This window comes from Empidonax traillii, unplaced genomic scaffold (assembly GCF_003031625.1).
Source record: "Empidonax traillii isolate 1590-97213 ecotype Southwest subspecies unplaced genomic scaffold, ASM303162v1 scaffold1657:size115891, whole genome shotgun sequence".
Lineage (NCBI taxonomy): Eukaryota > Metazoa > Chordata > Aves > Passeriformes > Tyrannidae > Empidonax > Empidonax traillii.
Window position 1 is genome coordinate 63,627 of NW_020956850.1, and position 13,587 is coordinate 77,213.

Consider the following 13,587-nt stretch of genomic DNA (forward strand, 5'->3'; position numbering starts at 1 on the left):
CACCCAAACCATTCTATGGTTCCATGATTTTGTGATTCTATGAATGATCCACTGAGAGCTGATTTTCCCTTCATTAACTCCAAAATACACATTATTGTTTATGCACTCACACATGCTAATGAAGCAAAAGCTGCACATGCTTCACTTGTGCGACTAAAGGTGCTCAAACTCCACCTAAACATGAATTGACATTTGACTGTAACTTCACTCAGAGAACACGCCATGAACAGAAATTCCTACATGGATGTTTCTCTGTATTCCCCAAATATTATGAATGTATCCATATCATAACCATGGGAAAGCATCATCACTGGATTAATGGACTGGGCAATCATCATCTGGCCAAAGCAACCTGAGAACTACAGAACTTTCTTTTGGCAGAAACGGGACAGGAGTGGGTGGTAACATTTCCCAGGGCAGGTTCATAGAATCTCAGAATGGGCTGGGTTGGAGTGACCTTAAAGGTCACCCAGTCTCACCTCCTGCCATGGGCACCTTCCACTAGACCAGGTTGCTCCAAGCCCGACGTTTCCTGGGACAGGGTTGCCACAGCTTCTCTGGGCAGAGGGCAAAGTCCTGTCCAGCCAGCTGATAACCAGCTCCATTCCCCCACGTGACCAGCTCTCCCAGCGAGGGGGACTGAGGGGAGCCAGCAGAAGATTTTTTTTTTTTTAATTTTAGCAAAACTTTGGACTCTGTCTCTCCCCGGATCCTTCTGGACAAGGTGTCCAGGGCAGAGCCGGGACCATCCATCCTGCACGGAGTGAGCAGCTGAGTGAGCAGCCCCCCGACGGGCTGGGCTCGGGGTCACAGTGAATGGGGGTGACTTCAGGCTGGCGGCCGTCACGGTGGGGGGGCCCGGGGTCCATTTCAGGCTCGGCTCGTAAATGTCTTCAGGGTCGGGATGCAGAAATCGACGTTCATTAACCGAGTCGGCCGACCATCCTGAATTAGGAGCTGTGGCTCCCTGGAGGGCAAGAGGCCTCGTTCGGGCGGTCCCGGAGGGCTGGGCGGGCACCGGCAGAGTGCCGGGGCTGCCCGGGACGGGCGGGGACGGGGGGCACAGGCGGGTCTTGGCGCGGATCCCCGGGCGGATCCCGGGGCGGATCCCGGGGCGGGCGGTCCGGCAGCGCTGCGGTCTCTGCAGTTTCATCGGCTGCAGAAGCCATATATACCCGCGGTTCTGCCGAATTCTCAACTGTTTGATTCCCTTAAACCGGCGTTCTAAAGCAGGGCTCGCCGCGCAGCGAGGCCGGTTCTCGCTTCAGGGAGGGCAGAAGAGACGCGGCGCATCTGCCAGCAAAATCCGTTTGTCTTCTCTACAGTACTGGTTTGTATAAATAATGTCTGGGTTAGAAATGAAAATGTGACTCCTGTGACTGAAGATGGAGACTCTGCCAGTGGAGGGATGAACTCTGGCCCCGGAGATCCTTGTTCCTGTGGGGAGGCGTTAATTGGTCCAGCCAAACAGATAGGAGTTTCCTCTTAGTTCTTACTGGATGTTCTGAATCCCTCGTCTGCACTGGGGACTCTCCAGTTTGGTCACAGGTTAAGGCCAGGCGACCTGATCCCAGGGATCTTCCTTAGGTCGCTCCTGCGTTTTTCCACAGAGAGGAAAGGATGGCCGTCAGAGCTGAACACTGGTAAGAAAAAAAAAACAACAACCACCAAAACCACCCTCCTTCCCTTCCCTGCCGCCCCCATGGTACCCAAACAGTGCTGCTGTACAAATACAACAGTGACTCTTCTCAGGTTATTCCTCATTCAGCCCATTAATTTAAGGCAGTTTTCATTTAAAAATGAATAATTCTAAAATTCTAATGAACTGTGCAAGACCAGGTTTCTGTTCTCACTCCTGTAGTTCCATTCAGATGTCACTCCTGCTTGTTAGAATAATGTGGGATTTCTCCACAGTTCTTTCCAGTAAAAAGTCACTGTGAAGAACTAGAGGGGGATGACTCGTGCAACCACTGAAGAGACTTCTCCATTGCTGTCAGCAGAGCAGGGTGTGGGAATTGGGACTCTGTGAGTTCACGAACACACCGAGCATGCGGTCACTGCAGAAAAACTCAGCTCAGTGTCAGTACCTGGGAGTTCCTGATACTGAGTTGCATAGAAACAGGCAGATCATGTTAAACAGCTTCAGAGCAGACAGATAAAAAGGGAGAAAGCGAAGCTGCACTTAACCCAGATAATCTGCTATCTACAAATGCAGAGCCTGAAAAGATCAAACCTAGAGTGGCAGCCGGGCTGAGTCACCAGCGTGGAGTCAAGGGGAGGATTCACCGCCTTCTCCTCCATTATCCAAGAGCCCAGGGATCTGCACTGCTAGAGAAGCGATTCGAAGAACGAGTTCCTGTTCTCCAGGTCACCTTGTCTCTCTGTTCATGGCACCACTGGGGCCGGTAATGTATCTGTTCCTTATACTCTTGTCAGGGCTCATAGAGGTGATAATCACAGAATCACAGAATGGCTTAGGTGGTAAGAGACCTCAAAGCCCATTCAGTCCCACCCCTGCCATGGGCAGGGACACCTTCCACCAGACCACGTTGCTCCAAGCCTCGTCCAACCTGGCCTGGACTGTAACACTTCCAGGGACGGGGCAGCCACAGCTTCTCTGGGAAACCTGCCTTCTCTGTGCCAGCTCCCATCAGGTCAGATTTCCACGTGTCAGTTTTGGAATCATGGAATCATAGAATCATTAAGGCTGGAAAAGACCTTTAAGATCATGAAGCCCAACCACCAGCCCAGCACCGCCACCATGTTCACCATTAAACCATGTCCTCAAGTGCCATATTCACATGTTTGTTGAATTCTGTGGCACTTGAGGACACAAATCTGTGCAATGCCCTCCTGATTGCTGCTGGGACCTCTCACAGCTCCTGTTCAGGCCGCTGCCAAAACTGGGGGCCACAGCAGTACCCCCAGCATGCCCTGACTGATGCCTGAGGGCTGCGTTGGTTCCTGAGGAGCTGCTGCCCACCTGTTCAAAGTGTTCGCTGCCACACTCTGCGGGCTCTGTCACAGCTGGAGCAGCTGCCACAAATCTGAAACGAGGTCTCACACTCATTCCACGCTCTTTGTTTTATCCCATGTCATTAACCCAGAGATCAGCAATCTAGGACACAAGTGTCCCTTGTGTGCAGGCCACAGCAGAAGGAGCCTGCCAAGACACTGAGGACAAACAGTAATTACCCAGATTACTGCCCTAATCCAGTGTAACAATGCAGACACACACTTGTAATTAGTGAAAACCAAACAAACACCATCTACACATGTACACTGCATTTGTGAATGAAGATTCCCTAAAATAACCAAGATTATTTTGGAAAGAGAACACGAAAATAAACACGACCAACCTTCAGAATAGAAAACCATCAAAACTTCATTACTAATTCCCAAGTGGAAAGATGCAGGTGGTCCCATTTTTGTTGTAGTGTGATGATTAAGGCCCTTTTATTCCCTTGGGAATAGCTTTGAAATCAGCCTTTCGAGGTGATTTTTCATTCAGGAGAAGTCAAACCTACTCTAATAAAATGTCGGTCAGTTGTGTATACAGCAATATGAAACTGAAAGTAAAAGTGTCCAATTTCATAATCAGATTTGAACGTCAGCTTTGAGAAGCTGGAACAAAAAAGGTTCACGAACGTGGTTTAAATGATGGGCAAAAGAGAAAATAAGAGAGGTTTTAAATGTTCTCTTTATTTAATAAAGAGAAGACTGAAAGGTGATAACTAATAGTGACATTACTGAGAAATACTTTAGTCAAATGCAAGTTATGACATTTAATGAGGTGGATTAAATTCTATGTACGGTGTGACATAAAGGCTGAAACATGAGTCTAGGGAGTTGTTCTGACCACAAACCGTGAAGGCCAGTGAATTTTCACTGGGATTTTTCTCAAATAGTAACACCCCAGAATAACACAGGCTCTTGCTGGCTGATAGAATCTAGATCTGAAGTTCACGTGGATTTTAAGTTCCTTTACAGGTCATTTTAGACTATTACAAATCATTGTTATTTAAGGAATAAAAGGTCTGTAAAGCCACACACTGAAACCTTGCGGAAAAATTAGGGAAGCAGTTTAGGCTTGACTTTCTGAGTAATTTCACCAATTCGTGTGTCAATATTGCACAAAGAAAAGCCCCAAACTCAGACTGAAACTGACTTTCCTTACGGGCAGGGTTGGTTCAGCTCAGCTGGTCTCGAATCGCAGCTTCAGACCAGGAATGCTGCTTATCCAACCTAAATTCTATCTGAGATATCAGATAGATGGTTTGGCTCCCTTGTACCCAGGGAGGTTCAGCCACAGTTCATCTTTTTGGTCTAGAAGATCTGAACTGCACCCATGGACAATAGTGACACCATGCCAAAATATATGGGATGCCCGGCCACGATGCAGCCATCTCTGTAGTCGTTACCAAAGTCTGATAAATCCTGCCTTAAACATCTGTATCATAACCATGGCACTGCCAGCAACGTCATCACTTTTGGGGCCTCAAAACAGAGCCTTTGCAGTTTCCTGATGACAAACAAGGTATCATCTCAAAGATGTACATAATCAAAGACAATACTACATTCCATTAGAGAGCAGAAGTGATCCGTCCACAAGAAGAGAAGCCAAGGAGCTGATGAACTGTTACCACAATTCCAGTGCCTGAAGGGGCTCCCTGAGAGCTGGAGAGGGACTTTGGACAAGGGCCTGGAAGGCTAAGACAAGGGGCAATAGCTTCCCACTGCCAGAGGGCAGGGTTAGATGGGCAATTGGGAAGAAACTCTCCCTGTGACAGTGGTGAGTTCCTGGCACAGGTTGCCCAAAGAGGCTGTGACTGCCCCATCCCTGAAAGTGTTCCAGGCTGGGCTGGACAGGGCTTGGACCAACCTGGTTTAATGGAAGGCATCCCTGCTCAGGGCAGGGGGTGGAACTGGATGGGCTTAAAGGTTCTTTCCAGCCCCAACTATTCCATGATTCGATAACTTGATAATGACAAAGTCCAGCTGCTCCCACAGCACTGCCAATGCCACAACTAACCCATGTCCCCAGGTGCCACATCCACATGGCTGTTAAATCCCCCCAGAGACAGGGACTCCACCCCTGACCTAGGCAGACTGTCCCAGGGTTGGACGGCCCTTTCTGGGAAGGAATTTTCTCAACATCCAACCTGACCCCTCCCCTGGCACAACTTGAAGCTGTTTTACCTATCCCTTATTCCCTGGGAGCAGAGCCCGACCCTCTCCTGTCAGGGAGCTGCAGAGAGCCAGAAGGTCCCCCCTGAGCCTCCTTTTCTCCAGGCTGAGCCCCCCCAGCTCCCTCAGCCGCTCCTGGTGCCGCAGCCCCTTCCCTGGGCACGCTCCAGGCCCTTCAATGTCCTCCTTTTCATGAGGGGCGCAACACTGACCCACCCCGTCAGCGTTCGAGGTGCCTCAGCCGCGGGAACACAAGGGGTTCTTTCTGCCCGCCCGCCCCCCGGGACCCCCCGGGACCCCCCGGTCCCGGTCCCGGCCCCGCTGCCTCCCGCCTCCCCGCCATGGCGCCTCCCCCGCCCCCGCCTGAGTCACCGCCGGCCCGGCCCGGCCCTCACGGCGGCGGCGGCTGCCGGGCGGGACGAGCTGGGACATGAAAGGTGGAACAGGCGCTGCCACGCCCGGGGCTGCGGGGAATCTCGCTTAACCCTTCCCCGCCCGCGGGGCCTGGGCTCCGGGGGCGAGTACAGCGATGAGGGGGGGGGAGGCAGGAGGCCACCTCCTCACACCCCCTTCTCCGGCACCCTCAGGGACACCGGGGGGACAGTCCCGCCGCAGGGTCCCCGTCCCGCCGCTGCGGAGATGCGGCCACAGGGCGCTGCCCCCCGACCCCCTCCTGTTGCCACGGTGCCAATTGCCGCTCGACCGCCCCGAACAGACCCCCAGAGTAGAGAAGTGCCCGAGAGCCCAAATCCCCCGTCCCTGGGGGCCGCAGGGCCAAGCCCTGCCCGGGGCTGGGGGCCAAGGTCCGTGCTCGGGCCCATGTCAGGGGTCGGGGGTCCGTGTCTGGGGCGCTGCTCGGTCCCGCTCCCAGCCCCGAGCTGGTCTGACAGGCTCAGGACAGACGGGAAGGGAGAGGCCTCCGGCGGCTCAGGAATGCGCAGCCCTTATCTCTGGCTCCCTGCGCCTGGGGAGGGAACAACGCTCCGGAGTTTGCCTTTCTCTCGCTCTTACTCACCCCCGCTCTGCCCTGGGTGGAGCCTCGCTCTCCAGGCTCCCAGGTGAATCAGGTTGCAGGCACGTCCAGGTGAGCAGAGAGTGACCCACCATCTGCCCCGGCTCACCTGGGAAGGCAGGAGAAGGGCAGGGACCTTGCGGGTACCTGCATGGCCGCCTGAGCCAGAGTGACCCACCACCAGCCCGGCTCCCCTGGGAAGGTAGGAGAAGGGCAGACACAGCCGGGGTACCTGCATGGCTGCGTGAGGTGGAGGGCAAGGGCTGGGGAGGGCCTGCCTTGCTTCTGTGCGCAGGGCTGGGCATCTGGGATCTGGGACGGGGAATTCTGCAGGCATTCCATGGGCAGGAGATGGCTGCTTCTACGCAGGAAGGCTCCAGTGGCAGGAGCTCCCAGTCACGCCGTGATGGGGAGAAGGGAGAGACACAGGAGGAGAAGAGAGAGGCAAGTGGGGAGGAAAAATGTCCCAGCACTGGCAGCAGGGGCTGGGGATCGCAAGGGAAGGGATCCAGAATGTCCCAGTGGTGGCATCAGGGATTGGGGATGGGAAGGGACCCATCTGTCCTCAGATCAAAATTGCTCAGTGAACACTTCACACAACTGTGTCCCGTCCCTTTGAGAAATCCCCAAGGAGCGGGTATTCCCAAACTCAGCCTCAGTCTTTGGGAAGAGTCTTACAGCCTGACTCAGTTCCTCATGACGGAGCCCGAGTCGGCCTCTTTCTTGGATCAGGAATGCAGTAGGGACGTGGTCGGGAGGTTGGCACAGAGGGGACATCACCGGTGGTCGTGCTGGGAGGGCTGAGGTCTGCCGTGTGCGAGGAGCTGGGAAGCAGTTCCCAGGCTCCCGCTCTCCACACGCGTGAGGTTGGGTGTGCAGCCGAGCACCGACACAGCCCGCGAGCCCCGACATAGCCGTGCACGTCCAGGCAGGAGCACGGACGGATGCGCGTGGACACGCGTGCACAAGCACACGTGCTGACACTCGGTGAGTTTTCCACAGGGGTGAGCCTGACAGACCTCAGGATTTGTGTGTGAGCAGAGGAAGGGGACGGTCCCGTGTTCCTCACTCTAAATTGGCTGAGGTCAATAGGGGTCAATTATGGCTCTTGCCTGGCCTGAGGACCAGGTTCTCCATCTTCTGGGACAATTAGAGAGGGAAGAGGCACCTGCGAAGGGACAGGAGTGCTGATCAAATCCTTCTGCTGCTGAAAACATCTAATTTTTGGGAACTGCAATAAGCTCAGTTGTGAGGGAGGCCAAAAATATGTCAGTAACAGCACAGTACCCCAAAGCAGAGCAGCGACAGAGACAGCAGTGCCAAACACGGCTTCCCAGTTCCCCGTGCACATGTTTTCCCTGGATCAGGAGGCAGGAGAGCACAGCGTGACCTGGATCCATTAGAGGGACACGGAGGGACTGTAGTTTGGGGAGAGAAGGTCGTTCAGATTTTGTTCTCACTCTTATTTACCTGAGGGGCTTTTAGAGTTGTACTTGAGAGATGAAAGGAGAGCTGGATTTGCTGTCACCTGGCAGTGGGAATAGGAGTATTCAGAGAGGGGGAAAAAAAGTTATGCTCTCTGTGTGGCTTAGGGGACATCTTTGAAAAATTTGTGGCTGCCCCATCCCTGGAAGTGTTCAAGGCCAGGCTGGGGCTGGGAGGAGTCTGGCCTAGTGGAAGGCATCCCTGCCCATGGCAGGGGATGGAACGAGATGGGCCTGACGATTCCTTCCCACCCCAACCAGTCTCTGATTCTGAGAGTCTATAAATGTGGAAATGTTCACATGCCACAGTCTGTTTGTGGCAGAGCAGGGTTGTGGGTCAGGACAGATTCACCCATGTTCTAGACATAACTTTTCTGGCAATCACAACTTTCCAAGCAACTGAAATTCACCTCCAAACCTTGCGGGATTGGACTCCTTTGCATTTTATGGTTACATGGAACACTTCCAGACTGCTTATCAGGCCCAATATACTGGATTTTTGTAGCCCTAATGAGGAAGAGTTTGATCAGGATGGGGGGGGGAAATAACAGCGAAAGGCAGAAGGGGGTTCTCCTTCTCCTTCTCCATGTTAGACCTTACACTGCCGGTCCTTTTCTTGAAGTTTTCTGGTCTAGACTTTGTTATATCTTCTACCTTCTGAATAAAATCCAGGGAAAAAGCACTGGCTGGAGGAGAGAGCGTGGCATGAGCATTGCTATCACAGATGTGGCGCCTGGGGACATGAGTTAGTGGTGGCCTTGGCAGTGCTGGGGGAATAGTTGGACTCGATAGGCTCAGAGGGCTTTTCCAACCCAAAGAATTCCATGATCCCATGATTCTTCGAGTAATCTGCTCTCTCTAAGAGACCCCTTTTGCATGCAGGATAGCACTTCATTTTCAGCAGCTGCAAACATCACAGTGCGTCCTGGAGAGTCCCCACAGCTCGGATTTCCCCATCCACCCCGTCCCCTTGTTGCACAGGGTAGTTAAGGCTGACATGCGTGACAGGCTGCCGTGCTGTGACACGTTGACAGGTGTCTCAATAATAACCCCTTCACAAGGAAAATGATGACGTAATTTTTCTGCCACTTTTCCCTTCCTCTGGCCTGCGGGAAGATCCCCTGGACATTCCCAATCCTCCAGCAAGGAATGTTCTGTGGGATCCCTTGCACTGGTAAGCAGAGGTGAACAAGAGTCCAGTGGGTGTTTGAGGTGCAGACTGGGCTTCCAGTTTCCCTCTGCCACATGTCTGTAGCATTCAGGGCATTCCCTTCTCACCTGAGACACAGAAAGAGTTTATGGAGCCATTTGTCAGGTTCAGCTGCCACAGGTGTGAACATGGAAGATGGCAGCTGTGATCCAGATGCAGAGATCCAGATGATCTCTGGAAGCTCAGTGAATAATTGATTAATTGAACCAATTTCTCATCTGATGGCCATGACTTCTGATGACTTCTGTCTTTTTTGTAATGACGACTGAGATCCATATAAAACCATCCAGAGTAAAAAAAAAAAATGGGGTGATATTCACTCAGATTATTAATGTGGAGTGATCAACTCATCAGATGACCAAAGGAAAAGGCCTGTGGGGTATTGCAACAGGAGTAACAAATTCCAACCAGAAATTTTAACAGTAACCCAGGCTTTGAGCCTACTGCCTGAAACTGAGAGGACGCTGAGGATGAGAACGTGACAAAAACCCAGCAGAAAATGCAGAGAGGAGAATGGAAAGAGGAGAAATAAGGATTCGGACTTGGCAGAGGCAGCTGTGCCTAAAAAAAAGGATCTAATCCAGTTTATTGCTCACATTTCACTGTGCTGTTCGGGGGAATGTGCCTGAGCCCTGCTTGGTGAGAAGAATTCCAGCATCTCTTTTCATGGAATTACAGAGTGGTTTGGATTGGAAGGGACCTTCAAGACCATCTCGTTCCAACTGTCCTGCCGTGGGCAGGGACACCTTCCACTATTCCAGGTTGGTCCAAGCCCCATCCAACTTGGTGTTGGACACTTGCAGGGATGGGGCAGCCACAGCTTCTCCGGGCGGTTTTCTCTTTGCCTCAGCTCTTGTACAATTCCACAGCCGTGTGCTTTGGCTAAAGCGGGAAATTCTGGGGTCCTGTGCTGCAAGTACAAGTGCTGCATCACCGTGAGACCGACAAGTGAAAGGCCTTAACCTGAGAGATCCTTTTCAGGAGAAGTCTAACCCTTAGTATGGAAAGTGAGGACATGCAGGAGCAGCTTCTGGAGAGGATGAGCCCGTCTCTCTGTTCATGCAGGTTCTACCTCTGCTGCAGCAAGATCAGAAGGCGCTGGCTGTCCTTCCATCACAGTGCAGAATTAAAAACCTCATACCTTAAACCATATTCCAGGAGACAGGTCCCTCCCCAGATCATTCACCAAGTACGACGTTTTCTTGAGAGCAAACCAACACTTTCCATGTCTCATTGTCACTATGTCTGCTCCAGTCGTTTTCCCTCAGGAATTGCTGTCCTCTCCTAAACCCAGCCCTCCCAGAACGACAGCAGCCTGTTTTCACAGGATGTTTTCTATTTTTTCAGACCAAATAATTTTTTTTTTTTTTAAATAATTGATTTCTAAACTTCAGGTGTTGAGACATTTGAAAACCTGCATTTTTTTTTTTTCCACAGCCTACCCTAAGAGACATAGGTGATGCCAATGAATATGGTTTATGGGCCAGCTGGGGCCCATCAAAGGGATCAAAATCTCCTGGACTAACTTCTTGCCCAGGGTGTGGAAGTCTTCAAGTGTTGATGGCACGGAGGGGTCTGTGGCTGGCTGTGCAGAGTGTGGGTTAAAGAATAGACTGTGCTGCCTTCTTCTTCTCGGTGGTACCCAGAGCAGTGAAAAGATGAGGTGTTTAAACCCAGGAAGTTGTGTCTGTACTTGCACACAAGCAAAGGAGCAAGGGATCAGGTCTTCCCAGCCTTTTCCAGACAAAGGGATCCAGCCCTGCTTCCTCCCAGGCAGTTCCTTCCCCAGTGCCTACAGACCTTGGGCAGCCTCAGCTCCTGGGAGTGTCCCAAAGCAGCGGAGCAGGTCCAGCCAGGGAAGGGATCACCTGAGCGAGGCAGCCTGGGAACTGGCTGTGCAGGCAGAACACGTAACAACAAGCACTGGAGTCAGCACTGGGGAGGCAGATGGAGCCAGCCCCAGGTGCTGAGGCATCAGCAGGGCTGGCACCAGACATAGCAGATGAGAGAGAAAGGGAACACTGAGCCAGTTCCCTTTTGCTTAGACTGGGCAAACACAGCCCAGCACCCCTTGATTCACACCTAACACAAAGGCTCAGGAGAAAAGCAGGTCCTGTTACTTATTTATTTTAATCTGTAGGGCTTTGTGGTGATCACAGCCTGGCTGAAACTGATTTCCTGCTGCTGTGTTAGGAAAAAAAAACAGTAGAATGGAACATAATATGAATAGGGAGCAAATGCTGCCCAAGTCAACAAGTCTGCACTTTTCCCAGTTTCTGCTCTTAGTGTGAATCCAGAGGTAAAGGGAGAGTTTCTATATCCAGCTTCATCTGTCAACCACTTTTCCTTACATTAAACATTCCGTATGGTTGAGTGTTTTTTTTTGTGCAGAGGCAGCTGAAGGCTGTGATCACATCACTGCTGACTCTTCCCAGTATTAAAGGGGGTTTGACAGCTTCTGGGGATCCCAAAACCGAATGTGTGTGACAGGTATTGCAGCCATTCAAGTCACTCCCAGTTACACTGGTGGGAACAGAGGCAGACCACAGGCCAAGCCAAATTTCCCTTGGAGACTCCTTCCTCAAAACCCCCTTGATAATAGCACAGGGACGGCTGAGGGCTGCGTGCTCATTCCTCTCCGCCTGTTCCTCACCTGCTGGTGGTTTTTTGACCAACCAGTGTCTCTGGGACAGCCCAGGCAGACGGGTGGAGGAGACCTGAGTCCTGCCTCTCACCAGCCCGTTCTATCAGCCTTCATCTCCCACTTGTTAAGTTTCCAACAAGCTGCTTGGCGCTCTCCTTTATCCACTGCCCCCGAGCGTGGGAGGAGTTACTGCAAACAGCCACAGAGCTGCTTTCTGTTCTCCTGCAGCTTCCTCCTGCAAAACCCAACTACCAGCCAGGAGGAGTGTGTGAAAGAGAGTGCCAAAGAGCCAGGGTGCCCATACTTCCTTCTTCCTGTGGGATTCTTGGGGCTGTCCTGTGCAGGGCCAGGAGCTGGACTTGATGGTCCTTGTGGGTCCCTTCCAACTCAGGAGATTCTGTGATTTTTTTTTTTTTTCAATGCCCTTCTATGTACGTGTCTGTGCTCATCCTGTATTAAGAGAAGGATTTCTTGGGGAGGAACTCAAGTTTGCAGGTTTGGTTCAAAAGGTTCTGATCATGAGTGGTGTTCTTGATACTTCTAAATTTATGGATATGATTTCATGCAATGATTGCTTAGGATAGCAGAGAACAAAGCCAAAGGACAAGCAGCAGATCCGAAGGAGAAGGAGGCTGTGATGGACTGTCAGGCTGAGCTGGAGAACTTGCCTCTAGCTGCTGCAGATATTCCAATTTGATAGGGATTTAGGGAAACTCTGGGTGAGTTGGTGACAGCAAAATGCTGTCAGGCTCTGGACAGGCATCAAAACCATCTGGGGCTGGAGATTCCGGAGCCTCTCGGAGCTGAAATTGGCTCTGATAAGTGGTGAAGAATCAGAAGTGCTGACCCTGTTCTTGTGTGTTTTCCACACCACCTGCTCTTAGTCCCTATGGGAGACGGGTTTCCAGGGCTGATAGACCTTTGATCCCTTCCCACAGAGCTGATTTTATGGCTGGTTCTCCCAGGAATAGATGGAAAAAGGCAGGATTCAGGCACGGTGAGAAGGAAGCCTGGAGAGACTGAAGTGTGTGAACTCCTTATTGAGAGGACCAGAAAGGAAATCATGGAATCATTTGGAGTGGAAGCTTATCTTGTTCCATCTCCCTGCCACGGTCACGGACACCTTCCACTATCCCAGGTTGCTTCAAGCCCTGTCCAACCCGGCCTGGAACACTTCCAGGGATGGGGCAGCCACAGCTTCTCTGGGCAAACCTGTGCCAGTTCCTCACCACCCTCACAGGGAAGAATTTGTCCCCAATATCTGATCTAAATCTAAACTGATTCATCCTCCTGTCAAAGTTACCGCCTGTCCTCCAGGTAAATCCTGGTGTGAAGTATTGACAGTTCGAAGCAGGACTGTGTGTTGGAGTTAAAACAGGTGAGGTCTTAGCACTGAGGCTTTAGAAGGCTGATTTGTTACCGTCTGGGAGAAAAAAATAACAGAATACTTGGCCAAATGTGAGCATCTCTGTTAGAAGATGAATCCTTGGATATTACTCACTTATTTTCCATCACCTCTAAGGGGCAACACAAGCCTTGCAGGTAGGCACGTTATGCACCTGCATTTGGTAACTCTGACCCTTGAGTAGCAATCCTGGTTCTGAAACCCGGGGGGTTTGGGTTATTTTAGGTGCCTTTGGGCACCTACACACAGCAGGTGTGGCAGCAGCCCTGCAGAGACCCACAGCCTCCTCGGCAGCAGCTGGAGGCCAGGCCAGGTACCTTCAGGTGACATGGAGCACCTGTGTGTCAACACCTGAAACCTGAATTGCTGCCCTGGTTATGGCTTGCACTTTATTTGTATTGACTTTCCCAAGACTTAAGGGTTTGGTTCCCGGGAAGAATTGGATTTCCCCCCCCTGCTGCCTAATTTGCCCCTGAAGATTTTCTTTTATGTTCCCCTAAATCACCAGGGCCTGGGCAGTGGGATCAGTGGGGGTGTTGCCAGTGGGATCAGTGGACCGAAGAACTTCTCAGGTCCCGTATCTGTGTGTTTCTGCTCAAAAAAAAAAAAAAAAAAAAAAAAAAAAAAAAAAAAAAAAAAAAAAAA

The 13,587-nt window shown here is 51.6% G+C and overlaps 1 long non-coding RNA gene across 2 annotated transcripts in view; it reads left to right on the forward strand.

Annotated features, from left to right (window-relative positions):
• Window positions 1-552: 552 nt before the first annotated feature.
• The window catches only part of LOC114070682, a 22,720-nt gene continuing 9,685 nt past the window's right edge, over window positions 553-13,587 (forward strand). The window contains exons 1-3 of one of the 2 annotated variants that reach the window (XR_003573957.1): window positions 553-763; window positions 1,269-1,643; window positions 2,216-2,405. This is a non-coding gene — a long non-coding RNA (uncharacterized LOC114070682). Of the gene's footprint in view, window positions 764-1,148; window positions 1,644-2,215; window positions 2,406-13,587 lie in introns of those variants that run through there. The other variant, XR_003573956.1, reaches the window with a different exon arrangement.